General features: G+C 41.3%; 1 protein-coding gene across 1 annotated transcript in view; it reads right to left on the bottom strand.

The window, feature by feature from the left end:
* The window catches only part of col4a6 (collagen, type IV, alpha 6), a 254,616-nt gene that overhangs the window by 133,792 nt on the left and 100,399 nt on the right, over positions 1-20,425 (bottom strand).

The following is a 20,425-nucleotide window of genomic DNA, read 5'->3' as shown; positions in this document are numbered from 1 at the left end:
ATTACGGTACGGTTCTCCACCCACAGTTTGGCATGCACTTGCACCGTGGTTCAGCTTAAATCTGACAACGCATCTGTAAAATGGTTTGTTAAAAATAGCAACACATAAAACAGTTCGATTAATGTATGTTTCTTTCAAATAAAAAGCACCAAACCCTCATCCAACAAAATAAAGTCATCAAATAAAGAACAAATTCACACAAAAATCACTTGAAAGGACAAATTCACACAAAAATTATGTCAAAATGCCTGTCTTGTTGAGTATCCTAGCAGACACAGTCGGTTGAACATACTGTACAGTATCAGTGTTCTGGATCCATGCATTGTCTTAAAGTGACAGCACTTACTTAATGTTAATCAAACAACAAAAGACAAGGAAATCACTCACTGCTCGTGACTGAATAGCTTTTGTAACTTTAATAAGGATTAATATTTCATTTATACAGTCAAATATGCAATGCTATTTTACATTTGATTACTTTATTCAGTTTTTGTACCTAAAAACTGTTAGACCTACCTACAAACATTTGAAAAGCATTGTTTATTTGATTTGTATCTTTGCTCGGTTGTATTTATTTGTTCTGTTGCTTGTAATTAGGTTATGTGTTCTTATTCTGTTTATTTTTATTTGACAATATAGTTTTTTTTTTCTTCCCTAAACATAGCACATACCGAACTGTACCAAAACCGTGACTCTGAAACTGTTATATAAACCGAACCGTGAGTAACTTACCGTTAAGTAGACGCAATCTGTGATGAAGTAGGCATGAACCAATGAGTGTTCGATTTTACTGCTGTAAAACCTGTCATAAAGTTTCTTGAAGCAGCAATTTTTGAACTTGTTCTCATGTTAATCTGATTTTAATCTTGAGTACCTATAGTTTTCACGTGACGTCACACCCTTATAGGAACTCCCACCTGGAGGGCAAAACAATGCTTTGCTCCACTGACCGATAGTTATTTTTACTCAGATTGCATTAAGTAGTAATGCAGTAATGCAGATATTAAAAGGCGAAGTTCAGTAAAAACGTATTGATTATGTATATTTTGTACAGGAAAGCAGATGAAGCCAGAATATAAACACAATGTGCAAAGTTTTATGTTAAATGGTTTCCCATAGAAAACCATTAGAAAGAAAACACTGAACCATTAAGCAGATTGCGTTCATATTGGCCTCATCTGCTTGCCTATGTAAACTATGCATCATTAATATAGAGAATATTACTGTTTTAAATATATTAAAGAACTTTAAGTGATTTTTACAACGTTTTGTTGCACTGTTTAATGATTGAAATATTGCCATGGGTGCTTAATGTTTATTGCAAATGGCCAAAAATTGCATTTTGTTCACATACCTTTGTTTTATTTTTTGTAAGAGGTGATCTAAATATTTGCGGCTGTGAAACAGATGGAAAATTGACAAGCTTGTGCTGCAGTTATATGGATGTTTTGCCCTCCAGGTCTTCAAGCCGGTCACGTGACTGAAAGCTATCAACAGAGTAGTATTGCATCCTTCATATCTCTGAAAACTCTTTAGTTTTATCAGATTTATGAAAGACAGATACGGCTTTATGCTTCTCTCTGAGTAAAGTCGAACTCCTGGAGGTGTGCCGTGGGTGGAAATAAAGAGTCACAAGCATTTACGTGCTGATTGCCAACAAAACACAGAAATTTGATGCACTCACCACCTGTAGTTTTGACTCATGAACGGGATCTTTTATCATAAAAAAAGACTATAATATATTTTTTAGGCGAGGCCAGTGAAAATTTTGGCAGGGCAGGTAAAAATCTAAATCAGACTGAACCTGTAGGAAAAACTCCTTAGCTTCGAGTCCTGTGTTTATGTGTATAATACATCCTGTGTATAAACTTCCTAACTTCCGGCATTGCGCGGTGGCTACGAGTGTCTGTGGCACCTCAGTTGAGTTTTATTGTTTGTTTGTTTCGTCTTGTTTTGTTTATTCGGTATTTGAAACCTTTCGAAGCCCTCGAAGATGTGTCTTGTAGTGCTTCTGTACGGGCTGATGTTCATTGCTGATTTGCTGCTACCAGCCGTGACACAGATCTTAACAACAGGAGAGCACGCTGCTGCAGCTGAGCAGATTGGCCCTGTTACTGGCGTTTTTCTCTATAGTCAGGAACGACTATGACAGCTGAGACAATACGGTGATCGAATTTCACTGGAATTACCAAGAGAGTGTACGAGGGGGAATAAAACAGTAAGGAGATGGAGGAGAGTGTGTGCGTCATTGTAAATGAGAGATGGCGCAAGAACTACACAGTGCGGGAGAAACTTACTGTTCTGAAGATATTGAACTTCTGTCCTTGTCATTTAGACCCTTTTACCTCCCTAGGGAGTTTGGACAATTGTTTATAACTGTCGTCTTTATTCATCCACGGGCGAACTTCCGGGCTGCGGCAAACCTTATATATGATGTTGTTGCTCAGTTGGAAAACGTTGCACCAGACGCTCCTAAATTTGTACTGGGGGATTTTAATGGTTGTTCTATAGCGCATGTACTGCCTCAGTATATTTCTTGTCCCACTAGTGGAGAAAGCGTTCTTGATTTGTGTTTTGGGAAATATTAAGAATGCATATACCGGGGTACTCAAAACCACCCTTAGGTGATTCAGACCACAATGTGAGACATTTGGTTCCTCTTTATAAACAGCGGCTTAAATCCAGCAAGTCTGAGCTGAGAACCATCCAGATATGGAATGAGGAATCTGTGGACTGTCTTAGAGGATGTTTTGATTGCACAGCATGGCATGTCTTTATAGATAATAGTGAGGATTTAAATAAGATAAATAATGTGGTGACAGATTATATCATTTTTTTGTGTGGCTAATGTCATAAAAACAAAATGTATTAAAAGGTATCCAAATGACAAGCCATGGATAAATGGGGAATTAAAAGCATCATTGAAGAAAAAAAGCAAGCATTTCAGACAGGCGATAGAGCACAGGTTAAAGTAATGCAAAAATAAATTAGACAAATAATTATTAGGTGTAAACATAATAACAAGCAAAAAATTGAGAGAAAAAATGGGGGAGAATAATGTAAGGCAGGCATGGCAGGGGTGTATACAGACAGGAGAACAGTAAATCATTTATGGGTAATCATGAAGATGATTTGGCCTTAGCAAATGAATTAAATAATTCTTTTTTTTGGTAGATTTGATACATCAGATTTAAAAACTGAACAGAATTTGATTAGACAGCAAATTAATGTAGAGCAGTAAATCATTCTAACATCTAAAGAAGTTTGTAGGACCTTTAAAAGAGTTAATACAAGGAAGGCAGTGGGTCCTGACAGAATAACTGTTAGGGTACTTAAGGAGTGTAGGGAGGAGCTTAGTGTCATTTACTGTCATCTGTTTCAAGTGTCTGTGTCCAATAGATTACAGTGTGTTATGGTAAACTCTGCTTTTTCTTCTTCTATTGTTACCAACACAGAGGCCCCACAGGGAAGTACTATATCCCCAGTGTTATTTACCCTTTATACAAATGAATGTAGAGGTTTCTCATCTGATATTTTTAATGTCAAATATGCAGACGATACGGCAATTGTTGGTTTGATCACTGAAGATGAAGTGGAGTATCGTAGAGGTGTGGATAAGTTTGTTGATTGGTGTCAATCTAGTTTCTTTCAGTTAAATATCAGGAAAACTAAATAAATATTTTTTGACTTCAGAACAAAAAGAGACACTCATCAACAAATAATTGTTAATGGTGAGGGCATTTAAGTTGTAAATGAATATAAATATCTAGAGACAGTCATTGATGTAAAACTGGCATGGGATGTAAATACAGTATCTGTTTACAAGAAAGGGCTGCAACGATTGTATTTCATGCATCAGCTTCTACAGTTTGGTGTGGCTCTATTCTATCGTTCATTTGTGGAGAGTATCTTGACTTTCAGCTTTGTTGCTTGGTATTTCTCACTGTCTGTAGTAAATAATAACAAACTAAATAAAATTTTAATATGGCTAGTAAGATTGCAGGTAAACAACAGCATAGTCTGATAAAATTATGTGAATCTTGAGCTGTGAGAAAAAAGCCATACAATTCTTCACAATGCATCTCATCCTCTTTGTGGTGAATATGAGTTATTATGGCCGAAGGTACAGGGTCCCATTATTACGGACTGCCTGTGCACAAAGATCTTTTATATCATCCAGTATAGCTCTGTTAAATAATTCTTTGTGATATCACAGTTGTCATTTAACATCTATGGCAGTGATTCTGTTGTTGTGAGAGGGATGTTGTTTGATGCTGGTTGTATTTATTTGTAATGTGTTGTAACCTGCTGATGTTTGTATTTGTTAATTATTGTTGTTGATCACTGAAGAGTTGCCACATATACAAAAAGAATTTCCGGAAGGACAATAAACTAAACTAAACTATATATAGTGTCCCTTTCAAGACCCTGGGTCAGTCCTACGTACATCATTAATACATCTGAGATAATTTGACAAATGCCAGATTGGCTGGCGGCAAGACAACACCGTAATGACATCATTAAGATCAAGGAAACAGCATAGCCTGCAAAATGACATAAAAGTTACATAAATAAATACATTTGATTCATTTAACCTGGCTCAGTGGGTGAAACATCCTAAACTCATGGATATATTCTGGACCTGGTTCTTTCCAATGGTCTTTCCATTACTGATGTTCAGGTTTTTTGATACTCTGATCTCAGACCAATGCATTAATTATTTATTAAGTCCTTTTCTTAGCCAATTCCAAGTGTTACTTCTACTGTACAACAGACTTGTTCTTTCTCTTCTCACTTCTGTGATGACTTGGCCACCATCTTTAACAAACTTCTGCCTATCTTTGTCTCTGGAGTCAACTTTACCTGACTTGGATGCTGAACAACATCGTTGTCTGTTGAACACTGCTTGCTGAGAGGTTTTAAATGCCACTGCTCCTCTTAAATTTAAGAAGCCAAAACCTAAAAATGAACCATGGCTTGATGACAACATCCGTTCTCTGAGACAACATTCCCTCTTATAAATGTGATTTCAAAATCCTCTGTGTTATTGTGTGAAGGTTTCTCAATGTTTTTTAGTGATTAGATCACTACTTTGAGAGTCTCCGTGTTCTTCAGCCACATGGAACATTTTTAACACAGTTCCTCTCCAGTCTCTCGCAGAAATTATTGACCATTTGAAATCTTCTTTTTGCTCCCATGATGTTCTCCCTCCACGTATTGTGAAATTTTTATTTTTATTTATTTATTTTTTTGATTCAGTTGGACCCAGTCTGAGGCCTTTTTACTGAATAAATGTTTAAGTCCCTGATAACCTTACTCCTCTTCTCAAGATACCTTCCATTGATATTAGTGATTTCAATAATTCTTCCTTTTATTACCAAAGTCTTAGAAAAAAAAAAAAACTGTGCTTATTCAACTCCAGTATTTTCTTATCTCAAATCAGATTTTAGAACCCTTCCAGTCTGGTTTTAAGTCTCTGCACAGCACCAAGTCTGCTTTATTACGGGACTTTAATGATACACTCTTATGGACTGACTCTGGTGACTCGTTGAGCCTAGTCCTTTTTGGTAACACTTTAAAATAACTTTCATTTATAAATCATTAAAAAACATGTATAATGTTTAACAGATCATTAGTTAATATTCACATAGCTAGAAATATAACATAATGTTCTTGTTAATGTTTTCTAATGAACTTACTAAAAATTACCTAATTATTAACATATGATTATTTAATGTAAATTAAAATGCTTACAAATGTTAGTAAACTTTCAGTTTATACGATCTTCATTTGTTGGTATTTGTTTGTTGTGTAGACCTCTATTTACACATCTTAATAATATATTAATTATTTGTTCATGTTTTGCAGTACCCAATCTAAAGTGGAAAGCATTCATAATTTGCTGTTTATAAATGTTTACTTATCATTATTACCTTTATGAGCAGTCACCTCAATGGCAAAAAAGTGTCCTGAAAGACCGGAATTTACCCTATTCACAACTCTTTACTAATCATTTATTAATCATTTGTTCATGTTTTTTGCAGTTGCCGATCTAAAGTTGAAACTATTCATCATTTGCAAATGTTTATAAACGATTACTAATCATTTAGTATCTTTATGGGTATTGGACTTATGTAACAATGTTTGTTTAAAGGGTGGCTGGTTAAGTTTAGCTAAATGCTGGCTAAAGACATAACAGATTGTAATTTTGGTGCAAAAAAATGTTTTATTGCCTCCACACTCACATTAGTCAAGTCAAGTCACCTTTATTTATATAGTGCTTTTAACAACACAGATTGTGTCAAAGCAACTGTACAGCATTAAATAAGAAAATAGTGTGTCAGTAAAGCAAAAAGGCAGTTCATCATTGAATTCAGTGATGTCATCATCCAGCTCAGTTCAGTTTAAACCTCTTAACTGTCACCATCCTGTATACGGGACGCCTAAATTTACTTCAATATATTACAATTAAATCCTAATCTAATCATGAAAAACTATATATCGTTGGAAAGGTCTAAGACTCCTAAATAGATATTTGACCACTCTTTGTTGTTAAAAAATATGTAGGAACAGTAATAGATTTATAACAAGAGTGCACCTCAAAACATATACATCATAACAGGAGTTCTGACCTTTGTCACAAAAAAAAAAATCTCCTTTGCGTCCTTTTACCCTATCACATGTTTAAGTAATCATCATAAATTATATATCATTTGAAAGCTTAAAACTTACAAATTCATCCTATGAAAACCATTTTGAAATCGGACACGGCGTTACCATGGAAATCGTACTTTAAAATATTTTAGCAGGCTCTTAACCCATAGTGGGAGGTGTCATATTCCAAATATATTAGTCTTTTATAATCAAAACTTTACATAATCTTGACAAAATACATATCGTTGGAAAGGTCTGAGTCTCAAGATTCCATATTTGGTGGTTATTTTGTCATAGTCATAATATTGAGAGAGAAATTGATACATTTGTGACAGAAAAATGCATCAAAAAAATTCAATGGAGTTTGAATGGCACCCGGTGGCTGTTTGTGGTATAACGCCTAAACAAAATTGCATAGGAACCTAATTTTTTATTATATCAACTTCAAATTTGGAACACAACTTATTTAGACATATGGCTTTAATTTTATAGCAATTTTGGATTAAAACATATTTTATAAAATATTTATTTTATATAAAATATAATAAAAATAGTACAGTACATTTTCTTTACAGTAAATTTAAACTTCCATAACTTTTTTATGCTTTCATTTTTTGAAATGATTTAACTTCTGCAATAATCTGCAGATTGTCTTCTTTAAAAAGAGACCAACCTTTAGTCTGTATTCAAAAGCGTTTATGAATTATAACAATTTAAGTTTGAATAGTGTACTTTCACATCTATGTTAGTGTGGTATCCAGACAAAGTCAATACATTAAATAGTATCTGTCCCGCATTCTCCGGCCCAGCTCCGGCCCACACAATCAGCTTTTGCTTGGCCCACATACTGCAATGAATGACGGTCCTAGTGTGGTATCCAGACAAGGGCCATACATGGCCCATGGTCCATAACTGGCCCAAGTCTCAGCCAGGTTAATTACCCATAACTGGCCCTGAATTGGGCCAGATCAAAATGTCAGCCACAACAAAACCATAACCAAGCCACTTGATGCACACCCCTCACAGATGAATAGCCACAACAACGACAGTATTCTGAACAAATATTTAATCATGTTTAATCAGCAAAACAAGCTGAATGAATCTCAAACCTAACATACAGCATTATGGTCAGTTCACACTTACACAAAACTATAAGAAAACCATGCTTATTTGTTTTGCTTGGTCAGTGTCTTCACCCTGTTGGAGTATGGCAGTGTGAATTGGCTTTAAGGTGCTTTGTAAAACAAAAAACACAGTAAAAAAATATATATATTTTTAATGTTTACACAATTAACATTCAATTCTTAACCCTCTCGGGCCTGAGGGTGTTTTGGGGGCCTAGAGAAGTTTTGACATGCCCTGAAATTTGTTTTTTTCAGTTGCTTATAAACACATAAATGGCTAAAGTCTAATAACACTGTAATCAGCACAAACTGGGCTACAATAATATGTGAGCATCATGTATGTACATGATTGTGTTTTTGAGAAAGCAACGTTTATGCGTGGTTAGTGAAAAACTAAAATTTTGAAGTCACTGAAATAAGGCAATAAAACACCTAGAGAACATTTGTTCACAAGACTTTTGAGAACAGAATTTTTTTTTTGCTACAAAATGATGTGAAAATCATCTTGATTACTCACTCACAGAAAACAATATATTGATTTACATTTTTAAGACACTTTTTGTGTAGCAAAGGTATATACGAGAAGGCGTCAACTATCCTGCATAATGCTGTGATTCACACCTGAAAAGACAAAGGCCCGCATAATGAGCTGCATAATGAGCCTTTCAGTCAGGTGTGTGACTGAGAGAGAAGAGTTACAAGAAAGACTCTGAGGACAAAATAATTTTTTTTTAAAACTAAATTATTAACATTATTGTGATGGTCACTGATACTAGTACTAATTTATAGAAAAAAGAACACAATTACCACATAGCACACATATTATCAGTGATATTTACAGCTTACTTGATACATTTACACCTCAGAGGATCCCGGATATAACACATTCAAAATACTTACACCAGAGTAGATATTTATGAACAGAAGCTGACTTACATTCATAAACACAAGCATGCTTTGTATGTAGGCCTATACAATATATATAGTTATAAACATATTTGGCCACTTGCTCAGTTGTAGACATGTCAAGCTTTGGATCGTGCAGTGGCATGATCGATTGCAGCGGTTCAGCTAGGCCTCCTCTGAAAAATATCATGTGGCACATCTGACGTAGCACAACTTATGTGTCTACGTCAAGGAGATTGGCCCATCGAGGACTATGTGATGGACTTTATTGAACTGGCTCATTTAACGTCTATGGACGAGATGTGCCACATGATATTTTTCAGAGGAGGCCTAGCTGAACCGCTGCAATCGATCATGCCACTGCACGATCCAAACTGGACACTGGAGTTTTACATAGATCTGGCACTTCAACAAAGTGACTCATGGGGGATGTAGTTCGGGTGTGGTGAATAAACGGATGTGCAGTGACCAGATCATGACAATATGTATACTTTGTTTAATTACCATTATAACTAGATTTGCACAAATTTTTGCTCACTCAGTGTATTTTTGATTTTACAGTGGGGTACTTTTGTTGCAGGAGCACGAGATAGCTTGATTTCAAACTTTGAACTGAATAAAAAATGACAAGTAAGCAGTCAGTAGTAATATGAAATAAAATAAAATCAATTGTTTTTAGTTTTCCAGGTAGGTAGGTCTAACAGTAGGGCTATTAAGAGATTTAGTTTGTTTGTTTGTTTGTTTTTTATACCAATTATCCAAATAATGTTTAGTTCTAGAAAACTTTTATTATCAGAACACATGAGCATAACATAGTCGTTAGCAGATCAATGAATGAAAGGGCAGCGCTACTAGAGTTGCGCATATACCACACCATATGTTACAACACAGTAGAGCTATTACAAACAGAAACAATACTGTACTACATAGATGTTTCCTGTTGATTCGGGTAAGTTCAAAACGGTATATGCATGGCGCGACTGAGCGGAGCAGAGCACACATGCACAGAGCAGGATAATATGTAAAGCGTCACACCACATGAAAGTGAAACCTGAGCGGTGAATTAATTTTCGGCAGCCGGAATTTCGGTGCATCTCTAATTATTTGCAGCATCAGAAATTATATAATAGATGCTTTTTTGAACATTTTAGCAATTAAAAAATATTAAAAAAGGATTTTTTAAAAGGCACTCCTACTCTCGACAGACAGCACCCCATTGGGAAACACAGGCTTATAGAAAATATTTTATATTTATTTGATATTGATATATATATATGTATATATATATATATATATATATATATATATATATATATATATATATATATATATATATATATATATATATATATAATATTTGCTTTTGAATGTTTGAGGTTTTACTTACTAGTGAGTTGGTTCATAGTGAGCCAGTGCAGTGTTGACAGAACCGGGCTAATATGGTCGTACTTCCTGGTTCTAGTAAGAACTCTAGATGCTGCATTTTGGACCAGCTGGACTTTGTTTATTAAGCATGCAGAAAAACTATCCAATAAAGCATTACAATAATCTAACCCTGAGGTCATGAACGCATGAATTAACATTAGTATACTACTCTTCAGAATATCATTAAACAGGATAGATATTCCTTGAATTATAAATAAACAGGGGAAAACAAATATTTTTTTTTAAATAAATAAATTGTTCATTTATCAAAACAATATAATATAAACAGAGTGAACCGTGTTCCCTTATAATAATCAAACTGATGCCTTTACACTGTTGACACTTTAACTAACCCTTAAACCTACCTATGCCAATAAATCTGCCCCTCACCTTACCCATATCACACCTCAATAGCAGCTAATATGTTGTGCATTAACGCAAGCATTTACTCATTTTATTACATATGTTAACATTTTTTTTAACATATTTGTAGATTTTCAATAAGTGCTTGATCATATGGAATTGAAAGTTTAATGACATTTGTAAGCATGTTAACTTACATGAAATAATGATTTGTTTATACATTATCCAACTTTATCGTCGCTAGCTCAACTTTCTTGTGGAGTGCCACAGGGTTCAATTATCGCACCTGTTCTCTTTTCCCTGTATTTACTTCCTTTGGGCTCCATTTTGAGGAAGCATGGTGTATCATTTCACAGCCATGCAGATGATACCCAAATGTATCTACCCCTGAAATGCAATAAACATACTGCTCTGAAATCTCTTTTTGCTTGCCTGAAGTTTTCTCAAATATTTGTGTTTCTGAATGAATCAAAAACAGAGGTCATAGTTTTTGGTCCCCATGAAATCTCTGGGTGTAGAAGTATTGACCTGGACTACCTTGCTCCCTTTACTTCATCCTGCATTAAGAATTAAGGTGTGTTTTGGAATTGTAGCCTCAAATTCGACAAACAAATAAATGCAGTGTTTGGTTCTTGTTATTTTCAGTTACATCTTCTCTCGAAGATTAAACAGTTTCAATCAGAGAAAACCTTAGAGATTGCAATGTATGCGTTTGTTACTACTCACCTGGACTTCTGCAACTCTCTTTATTATGGTACAGTTCATCCGGAAAGTATTCAAAGCGCTTCACTTTTTCCACATTTTGTTATGTTACAGCTTTATTCCAAAATGGATTAAATTCATTATTTCCCTCAACATTCTACAAACAATACCTCAAGCATCTTTTACACTCGCACCTCCCCTGCAGTCCTTATTATCCGAGTTTAAATGAGAATGCACAGGTTGGCTTAATGCATATACAGACAATGCGTGAAGCTGAAAAAGTTGACAGTGTCAAAATAAAAGTGCCTATTTACATTGCAGGTAACGATTTATTAAGCGTTGCATTAATACATCGTATCGGTAGATTTTGATCGATGCATCAATCCATATCGATGGACCGTTACACCCCTAACACCCGATAAACACCCACGAGGCACTTAATTTTCCACTTTTCGATTATTTCCACCATTTTTTATTGAAAATAAATGCCTTTCCGATGTGATGTGAAAAAAAAAAAAAAAAAAGTTCGGCGGATTCAAACTTATGTCAGTTGCATCAAAAAGTCAATGCACTTTATTACCTACACCACTGGATCTGTTTGGTATGATGTCTTTTGTATTGTCTTTTGTACACATTGGTGGGCAGAGTTAGTGTAAATACCCTCTTCCAACAATGCGGGCTATTTGTGAACTTTATCTTCTTCATCGTTTTCGTCTCTACAACCGATTTGTGACAATGTGTTGTTATGTCTTAAATCAGGATGGCCATACATGCGATTTTGTTATTAACTCTTTTCACTGGGCTGTGTGTCGCTGATTTGAAAGGTACGTCTAAAATAATACAAGTTAAAATGCCTGGATTTAAAAAAATATATATTATTGGTTGAAAAATTTATATTGATTGATTGGTTTGTTTGTTTGCATTGCCTCAAATACATCATATAATTTTTTTTTATTTTTGTTTTTTATCAATTTCATATATTGAACAGGGCATCCTGCTCTTAATGCCAGGGTGGTGCAGTCCTCCTTAGGCCACCCACAGGGAGTTGCTGAACATGCAGTAGATGGAAACAGAGACTCAAATTACGTGAAGGGCTCATGCACCTTAACTAAAGCTGAGTTTAACCCATGGTGGAGAGCTGACCTTGTAAACGTCTACAGTATAAGCAAGATTGCCATCACTAATCGTGGAGACTGTTGCAAAGAGCGACTCAAAGGAGCTCAGATTCGCATTGGTAACAGTCTGGAGAACAACGGAAACAACAATGAGCTGTAAGAAATGTTTCAAATGTTTTTTATCATCTTTCAATGTCTATGATGTTCGATCTGTTTTAATAAAATGGGAAGCAAAATTGTACATCCTCCACAAACCAACCACTCAGCGAGTCACTGTCATGGAGATATAAGTCGGCCCGTAGCGCCATTCATCAGATCATTCGACTGAAGCGACGCTCATCGATTCATGCAGCTTGTAGTGCGGCAAGTGACCTAATGCTTGTTCCCTTATCTCAGGGAACCGAGGTTACATTAAGTAACCGAAGCATTCCCTTTCGAACGTTCACTCACGTTATGTATGGGAATGAATCCAATCACGCCGCACTACGAGCAACAATTATATGCTGCTCTGCGAGCCCAGTGTTAGAGCACTAATAAGGGCCCTAAGGGACCTAGGCTTTATTTTCCCTTGAGCTTAGCTGAGGGCATGAAAAATTACTACCCACATGGGAGGTTTAAACAGATAGAATCCGCACCTGCAGGGCGGGGATGTCTAAGTTATAGAATCTAGCAAAAGTGGACGGTGACGACCAGCCAGCGGCCGCACAGATCTCACTGATAGATATGCCGCTGGACCACGCCCATGAGGAGGCCATTTCCCTTTGTGGAGTGGGCTCTAACACCAATAGGGCATTCCAGTCCTTCCGATGCGTAAACCAGAGCTTTTGCATCAACAATCCAGTGAGACAGTCTTTGCTTAGTAACCGGCAGACCCTTCTGGCGGCCTCCAAAGCAAACAAAAAGCTGTTCAGACTGCCTAAACAGTTTAGAATGTTCCACATAGACTATCAGAGCCCTCACAGGGCAGAGAGCCCTGTTCTGCTGTTCGCCGTCAGCAGCGGGGAGCGCCAATAGGGATATTACCTGCGCCCTAAAGGGAGTCGAGAGAACTTTAGGAACATAGCCGTGTCTCGGTTTCAAAATGACCTTGCAGTCATTGAGCCCAAACTCCAGACACGAAGAGCTGACCGACAGAGCTTGTAAGTCACCCACACGCTAACCAATAGCAAAGCAAGGAGAAGGGCTGTTTTAAGCGATAAGGGCCGCAATAAGCCGAACTGAGCGGCTCAAATGGGAGCCTTTTTAGGGCCCCTAGGACCATGGATAAGTCCCACCACGGCACAGTCTGAGGGCGAGGGGGATTCAGTCTCCTCGCGCCCCTCAGAAATTTAATGACAAAGTCGTTTCTGCCAATTGAATGGCCGGCCTCGAGAGAGTGATTCGCTGCGATGGCCGCCACATATACTTTGAGTGTGGATGGGGCTCGCCCCTTATCCAGCAGCTCTTGCAGAAAAGTCAGCACGTTGGACACGTGACATGAAACCGGAGAGCACCAATTAAGGAATACTGACCATTTCTGGCCATAGAGCCGTCTTGTGGACAGCGCCCTTGCCTCAAGAATGGTCTTGCTTACTCTCACTGGGAGGCTGTCAGACTTCCGTCGAGACACCAGACATGAAGGCTCCACAACTCTGGGTGGGGATGCCAAATCATGCCTTTCGCCTGCGAGAGAAGGTCCCTCCTCAATGGGATGGGCCACGGGGCCCTCGTTACCAGCTGCATCAGCTCCGGAAACCAAGCCTGGTTCTTCCAGAGCGGAGCTACTAGGAGGAGGGAGCATTTGGTCTCCTTGACTCGCCTGATGATATGGGGAATCAGGGCGACAGGAGGAAACGCATACAGGTGAGCCCTGGGCCAGTCGTGGGCCAGGGCATCTCTCTGTATTGAGGGCAATGAGAGTTGTCTTCGAGGCGAAGAGGTCGACCTCTGCCTTCCCAAAGACTGCCCAAAGTCGCTGTACCGTCTGAGGGTGCAGCGCCCAATCGCCCGGGGCTACCTTGCCTCTGGACAGCATGTCCGCTCCCAGGTTCATCTTGCCCGGCACATGAACCGCCCTTAGCGAGAGGAGTTCTTTCTGTGCCCAGAGAAGAAGGCAACGAACCAATCTGTATAAGGTGTGAGACCTGAGGCCACCTTGATTATTGATATAAGACACCACTGTCATGCTGTCTGAACAGACCAGGACATAGTGGCCTTTGATGGCCGGAAGGAAGGATTGCAGGGCTAAGAAGACTGCCAACATTTCCAGGCAGTTGATATGTAGGCATCGCTGCTGAGCTGTTCAGGAGCCGAATGCTGGATTGCCCTCCAACAGCGCGCCCCACCCTGAGTTGGATGAGTCTGTCGTGATCACTTTCCTTCTGGAGGCCACGCCCATCCTCACTCTTTTCTGAAACAGGCAAGTGGTCCTCCAGGGAGCCACAGCTTCGATACAGCGGTGGTCCACCCTGACCGGAAATCTCCTCAACCGCCAAGCATGGGGCGGGACTCAGGCTTTTAGCCAAAATTGGAGGGGCCGCATGTGGAGCAGGCCCAGCGGAGTTACAGAGGCGGGAGCGGCCATGAGGCCGAGCATCCTCTGAAAAACGCTCAGAGGGCGTGTTATCCCCGGTTTGAAGGAAGCCGTCAATCGCTGAATAGTCAGGGGCTGATCCGGCAAAATCCACGCTCGCATTAGGGCGGAGTCCAGAACCATTCCCAGAAAGACAGTTCATTGTCTAGGCAACAACTGGCTCTTGCGTGGGTTGATGACCAACTTAAGGCACTCTAAGTGACTGAGCAGCAGCTCTTTGTGAGCGTTCAGTTCCCATTCTGATCTGGCTAAAACCAGCCAATCGTCAAGGTAGTTCAATACGCGGATTCCCATCTGCCTGAGAGGGGACAGAGCCACATCTATGCACTTCGTAAAAGTGCGTGGGGCCAGGGACAGTCCAAACGGAAGGACTGCATACTGATAGTCCACTCCCTCTAACACGAATCTCAAGAACGGTCTGTGACGGGGGGCTATGTGGATGTGAAAGTAAGCATCTTTCAAATCCACGGTCAAAAAACAATCCTCGGGGCAAATATGCATGAGAGAATTTTCTTGACCGTCATCATCTTGAACGACCGGCGCATAAGCGAGCTGTTCAGATGTCTGAGATCTAGAATGGGTCTGAGCCCACCGTCTCTCTTTGGGACAAGGAAATAGCGACTGAAAAAGCCTGACTCGCTGTTCGCTGGGAGCACTATTTCCACAGAGCCTTTTGCAAGCAGTGCTTTCACCTCCTGCCAGAGAACAAAAGCTTCGTTGTCCGGGACAGAAGTTTGAACAACGCCTCTAAAGCGGGGCGGTCTGCGAGCAAACTGCAGCAAGTAGCCTCGTCGAATTGTTTCCAAAACCCATCTCAAGATTCCCGGAATGGCTGCCCAGGCCGTGTAATGGGAAGCGAGAGGTTTTATTTTCGCGAATGAAAGCTCACCTTGAAAAAGCAGGGAGTCTATGTTCGTATAAGTGATTGAGAGAGGATGAGGAATTTTGCTCTTTAAAGTATGTGGATCCGTTATCACAGCGGTAAAATATTCGGGCACGCGCTGCACCTGCAGGACGTGCCCCGCTGAAAACTAAACTCTGTCTCTCAGAGGTGATCGAAGAGGTGAGGAGTGAAGGCGAGCTGTTTTGGGGGGTGTTCTGGCTGAGGCAAGAATGGGACCCCTCCTTTTCCTCTCTAGCGCCTCAGGACAGCTTCGGCGGCTCAGGGTCCAGCACAACTCCTGGGCGGGGACCTTGACGCTTCGGGAAGGGGAAGCGTTTCGCTGGCCTGGATTGCTATTTCAGCCGGGTTCCATTTTTCACTGGCTTTGCAGGCTGAGCAGCGGCTCTCTTCTGGCGGCCCGCAGCCACGGTGCCAGGGCGTTTAGGGAGGAAGTGACGCAGCGCCTGCGACGTCTTCTGAGCCTCCGAAAACCATTCGGTGAACCCATGAACAGCAGAGCCGAATAGCCCTATCGGTGAAACTGGCGAGCCGAGGAAGGCCATTTTCTCAGTGTCCCTGATCTCTGTCAGCATTAGACAGAGGTGGTGCTCCAGCACCACCAGGCTGGCCATGGTCTTGCAGATCGCTTGTGCTGTGGCCTTTGTAGCGCGCAGAGTGAGATCCGTTGCTGTGCGCAGCTCCTTAAAGGCCTCCTGGTGCTCCTGGCCAGACTCGTCCATATTACGGAGAAGTTTGGCTTGGAACACCTGAAGGATCGCCATTGTGTGCAGCACTGAACCGGCCTGACCGGCTGCTGCATAAGCCCTGTCGGCGATAGCCGAGGTGGTGCTGCAGGGCTTAGATGGATGCGCTGCATGGCCCTTTAAGCTGAGAGCAGATGGCGGGCACAGATGTGCGGCGATCGCTTCCTTCAGGGGGGGAAGTTTGGTGTATCCCCTTTCGTCAGCTCCGTCAACGGTGGTGAGAGCTGCTGCAGTAGAGCGGTTCACCTATGCCGAGTAGGGAGCTCGCCACGTCTTAGTGAGCTCGTCATGGACATCTGCTAAGAACGGGGCTGGACACTGATGGGAGGATTGCTGGCGGGTCTCTGGCAGGAACCATTCATCCACTCGAGGCCCAGATCCTCCACGGCATTCGCGAGGACGCGGATTAGCTCGGCGTCTGGATTTGGCCTCGGCACTAAAGGGGGAGGGGCTGCTTCGGGCTCCTCGCCTGATTCAGCCCAATCCTCCTTTCCTGACGCCGCCAAGGATACAGAGTCGTCGGCGGTAATGTCATCAATGACGACGTCCTCCTCGAACGCACCGAATGAGACTAGCCCGCTCGCAGCAGAAGAGGGGCGCTGGTCATCATGTGAGAAGCACACCGGCGTGAGAGGATGCGGGGAGGGCGGGGCACGCAGGCGCTGAGCCGACGTGACACTGCCCGAGCCCACTAAAAAGGATCCGCTGCCCCGCCGATTTTTTCCTCTTGATGGAACAAGGCGATCCGCGAGCGTAGACGGGAAAGGCTCATACTCTCGCAAAAAGAGCACGAGCCATCAGCGAGCGCAGCCTCTGCGTGGGCGCGGCCGAGGCAGGCGGCGCACTCGCTGTACCCGTCTTCATCATGCAACCTTGCACGAACCACACTCGCGGCATGACATTTGGAGCAACGTGCGCTGAAAATTGCTCTTTAGGAAATTTGCTCTTAGGAAATTTGCTCTTTGCCTGGATGCCGTCGCTGCTTTCAGCTTCTTCCATGGCGGATCCTCCACTGCTTTCAGCTTCTTCCACGCCGGATCCTCCACAGCGTTCGCGAGGATGCAGATTAGCTCGGCGTCTGGCTTTGGCCTCGGCACTCGAGGGGGAGGGGCTGCTTCTGGCTCCTCGCCTGATTCAGCCCAATCCTCCTTTCCTGACGACGCCAACAATAAAGATTCCCCCCCCGAAATCACCGAATGAGATGGAACAAGGCCAAACGAACAAAACGATACCAGCCCGCTCGCAGCTGAAGAGGGGCGCTGGTCCTCATGTGCGAAGCACACCGGCGTGAGAGGATGCGGGGAGGGCGGGGCACGTAGGCGCTGAGTCGACGTGACACTGCCCGAGCCCACTAAAAAGGATCCGCTGCCCCGCCGATTCTTTCCTCTTGATGGAACAAGGCGATCCGCGAGCGTAGACGGGAAAGGCTCATACTCTCGCAAAAAGAGCACGAGCCATCAGCGAGCGCAGCCTCTGCGTGCCCGTCTTCATCATGCAACCTTGCACGAACCACACTCGCGGCATGACATTTGGAGCAACGTGCGCTGAAAATTGCTCTTTAGGAAATTTGCTCTTTGCCTGGATGCCGTCGCTGCTTTCAGCTTCTTCCACGGCGGTGAGCAGCGCTGGAGCTTTTTCCAAGGCTTCTTCTCGCAGAAGAGTCAGCGAAGAGATGATCTTGTCGATGAAGGAGAAATGATCTGATGAATGGCGCTATGGGCCGACTTATATAGCGGTCGGCCCTGCCCCCTTTGGCGGGCTAAAGCACCATTGGTTTGTGCAGCTACACAAACGTTAAAAAATAAAGCAAAAACAAAAATTAAAAAACAAACATAACTATACATACATAACGTGAGTGAATGTTCGAAAGGGAACAATGGCACTGACATATTTTAAGATATGTCAGTGCAAGTTTCTTTCAGGTAAAACAGCCCAGACATGCATTTTAGTCTAGGACCATGCTTAAGCTTTGTCTGTGCAACCGGGGGATTGTGATTAGACATTTGTAAGTTTAGACAATTGTTGCTTATAGCAATGCGATATAAAACATTAACAATAATTTGTATTGTGACGAGTGCTATACAAACACATCTGATTTCAATACAGTGTAACTGAAGTTTTTTAGACATGTACATTGTGTTTAGAGGCATCTGGTTTACATTTTAACACTGTTCTTTATGTATTTGCAGGGCTGCAACAATTCTCACTGTTCCTAATGTCACAGTAACGTTTGAGTTTGAGCCTGTTAACGGCCGATATGTCAACATTTTTTTACCTGGGAATGATGAGATCCTTACTCTGTGTGAAGTCGAGGTGTTAACAGGTGAGTGACAGAGAGAGAAGAAGACTGTAAATAAGAAGTGATTGAATTTGTTCATGTCTTAAGTTTTTTTTTTTTATATTATTAACAGAAGAGGACAAGCAACTCTACACTTGTGTTCCAAGTGAGTGCTCTTCATTACTCTGTATTTTATCAGTACACATATATAATATTCTTACTGAATATTTGGTAACTGTTACATTCCTGAACTCCTAGTCTAGGGAATAAAATAGAAATGAGCAATAAGAATAAAAGTAGACGCTTATGTGCCCGTCTCCAGACCCAAAGTCACGACACATCTATTTGTTGCTCAAAAATGATAGCCATACAGCAATCTTTTATTTAACACACGAAAAAGAGAAGAAAATAATAAAGGAAATGGAAGCCCAAAAATAATAATAATAATCATAATAATCCGCTAACTAAATAGAAAATAAACTAACTTACCTAATGAAATACCCCCTTATCCTTATTTATCCACAAAACAAGAGAAAACGTGTAAAAACAAAAACAAAACAAAACAAGGGACACCCCACTCCTTACATACCCTTCACAAGTATCTTGACTACATTATTTTTCTTAGTAATGCACAAGTAAAACAGCAAATGGGTCTGTGAATGGAGACGTAAAGGGAAAACATCAAGCGAAACGAATCGTCTCCCTTCTCTCTTCTTGGTTGATTGTGGACCACTTTAAGTGTTTCCCACAGCCTTACACTCTGTTTGTGGCGGCACTCCCCCGCTCCCATATACATATATATATGCAAATTCATTTCCTGCCAGCAGGAGGCGCTTTAAGAGCGGGAGAGATAGAGGTCTCTCCGGGTAACGGCTGCAAAGCAGCGCTGAGCTCACAAACGCTGCCTTATCAAGCATTACCCAGCAAACATGCCGCTGTGGGCCCCAATACCGGCGTGAAATGCAGGGCACGTGTGGGCCCCACACTATGGGGCCCGTGTGGGGCCCAAGTGGGACAGCCCAAAAGTGTGGGTTAAGTGTGGGCTGGCCCACACAAAGCTGAGTGGGCCCCCAATGGGGCCAATTGTGTGCCAATAACATGCCCACAGGTATGTACACAGTGTGGGCTGGGTGTGGGCACAGTGGAGAGAGTATGGGCTGGCTGTGGGCATAATGGTGGAAGTGTGGGTACACTGTGGGCTGGGTGTGGGCACAGTGGGGAGAGTGTGGGTACACTGTGGGCTGGCTGTGGGCATAATGGTGGAAGTGTGGGTACACTGTGGGCACAGTGGGGAGAGTGTGGGTACACTGTGGGCTGGGAGTGGGCACAGTGGAGAAAGAGTGGGAATACTGTGGGCCAAAAGTGTCCCCTCTATTTGTCCTAAGTAGCATCCCAGTTGAAAATGTGTACCTAGTGTCCCAGCAGACCTCACAGTATTCCCACACTTTGGAGGTAAATGTGGACATAAACCTGTGTAGGGCCTTTGTGGCCTTAACAAATAAAACTTTGTACCTGCAGAATGCTGCAATATAACTATTCAATCACATGCAGAACAATTATACGTTGAAAGTAGAAGTAGTAAATTGAGAGTCATAAATTTCAAATACTTTGATTTATTCACGGCCATGTAAAAAATGCA

Source organism: Cyprinus carpio, chromosome B7 (genome assembly GCF_018340385.1).
Source record: "Cyprinus carpio isolate SPL01 chromosome B7, ASM1834038v1, whole genome shotgun sequence".
Lineage (NCBI taxonomy): Eukaryota > Metazoa > Chordata > Actinopteri > Cypriniformes > Cyprinidae > Cyprinus > Cyprinus carpio.
Note: the sequence above shows the minus strand (reverse complement) of the source record. Positions and strands in the feature narration are given on the sequence as shown.